This window comes from Rhincodon typus, chromosome 15 (genome assembly GCF_021869965.1).
Source record: "Rhincodon typus isolate 14 chromosome 15, sRhiTyp1.1, whole genome shotgun sequence".
NCBI classification, from domain to species: domain Eukaryota; kingdom Metazoa; phylum Chordata; class Chondrichthyes; order Orectolobiformes; family Rhincodontidae; genus Rhincodon; species Rhincodon typus.
Window position 1 is genome coordinate 46524952 of NC_063346.1, and position 2172 is coordinate 46527123.

The following is a 2172-nucleotide window of genomic DNA, read 5'->3' on the forward strand; positions in this document are numbered from 1 at the left end:
TTATTGTATATGTCCCTCCAGTCTGGTAAACAATAATTTCTCACTACTATTTACTTATCCACAGTGTCATATCTCTTTTTGAACCCATGGACTTTACCTTTCCTATAAATCCTTTTGAAAGTCCATATACAGAACATCAACTGCAACTGTAGCACCCACGTTGTTCTAATTGATTAATAGAGAGAGGCAAAAGTATTTCACATGCCACTACTAAAAAGCCTCGCACTGTGTGCCTAATTGCTTCACGTGTGGAATTAACAGACAATCTGCCTAATATTCTCAGTATCGGTATCTGTGTAAAGAAATGGCAGGCTATGAATTTTTGGGTAGACTGTCATTGAAACAGAATTCCAGACAGAAGATTGAGAAACCTACCAATGTTTCTCCTAATGCTAAATTCCAAAACTCACTCTGTAGATTTTCTCCCCTTCCCCAGTAAAGATTCCTGTCCTCTTTACTCCCACCCTTTCTTCCTCTCTCCTTCCTTAGCCTCCGCCCCCCCCCCCCCCCCCCCCCCCACCACAGAAATTTCTGGAGACAGTAAACAGTAAGACCACTCTATTGAGTATTGAGATGTTAGTAGCAGGGCCCTGTCTGGCCTAAAGTGGACATAAATGGATCCATTTCATTACTTGAAAACAGAACAGTGAAGTTACTTATTGGTCACAACCAAGAATAACATTTGCATCACACAAGTGCTAGGAAATCATCATCTCCCACAGGAAGGAATCCAATCAGCTGTGACATTAAATGGCATTTCCATTATTGAATTCCCCCCTATCAACATCCTGGGGAGTTAGTAACAACCAGAAACTGAACTGTATCACTATATAAATACTATGGTTACAACAGTCGGCAGTGCCTTGAAATTTTGTGACCAAATAATTCACGTCGTGGTTCCCCAAAGCCTGACCACCATCTACACAGCCTAAGTCAGTAATGTGATGGAATAGGCAAGATTCAAAGAGCTTGACACCCTACAGGACAAAGTACCCCACAAACATCTTTAGTATTTACTCACTTTACCATTGATGTGCAGTGGTAATGTTCATCATTAACGAGATGCACTGCATTAGATCTCCAAACCCGTGACCTCTACCACCTAGAAGGACAAGTGCAGCAGATGCAAGGGAGGACCACCACTTGCAAGTTCTTCATGCCGTCTTTTTGAAGGCAGTTGGGAATGGGCAATAAATAAGTCTAAAACTGCTCTAGAGCTTGAAGGCTTTACTGTCTGTCCCATTTCGCTGACTACGGAGAGGCAGTGGCCTAGTGGTATTATCGCTGGACTGTTAATCCAGAGACAGGATAACATTCCAGTGGATCCAGGCTCGAATCCCACCATGGCAAATGGTGGAATTTGAATCCAATAAAATATTTGGAATTAGAATCTAATGATGACTGTGAATCCATTGTTGATTGGAGGGAAAAACCCATCTGGGTCACTAATGTCCTTTAGGGAAGGAAGCTGCCATCCTCACCTGGTCTGGCCTACATGTGACTCTCAACCCACAGCAATGCGGTTGACTCTGAACTGCCCTCTGGGCAATTAGGGATGGGCAATAAATGCTGCCTGGTCAGTGACGCCCTCATCCCGTGAACGAATAAAGGATGTAGCCAAAGGGAATGATTACCAGTTGAAATAAGTATAGTTCCAAGGGAGAGTTAGAAAATGCTGGCTAGAAGTGTAAAAAATATGTATCAACAACCAGTCTGCAGTCAATTTAAATGGCCTGAACCTGCCGTGTGTGTTCCGGGGTGGGTTGGGGCTATTGGTGGGATGTAGGAAAACAGAGCAGGACTGCTCCTTACTGTGACAACAAGGTGCAGAGCTGGATGAACACAGCAGGCCAAGCAGCATCATAGGAGCCGGAAGTTCCTACGATCTCTTCTCCTGACTGTGTCCGTCTTCAGGAGGATCAGCTACTTGGAGAGCTCCCTGCTGCTTCCGGCCCAGCGCAGCGACCCCTGTCCACGTTCATAGGCAGGATTTAATGGTGAAATTAAGTCCAAAGCACTTTTTAAAAACAACAGTAATAAAGCAACCGGTTAATTATCACTATTGATGTGAGAGATTTTTTGGCACCACTGCTGTCCCCCACCCCCGTAAGAAAGCAGAGAACAGCAGCAGAGATAGTAGGAACTGCAGATGCTGGAGAATCCGAGACAACA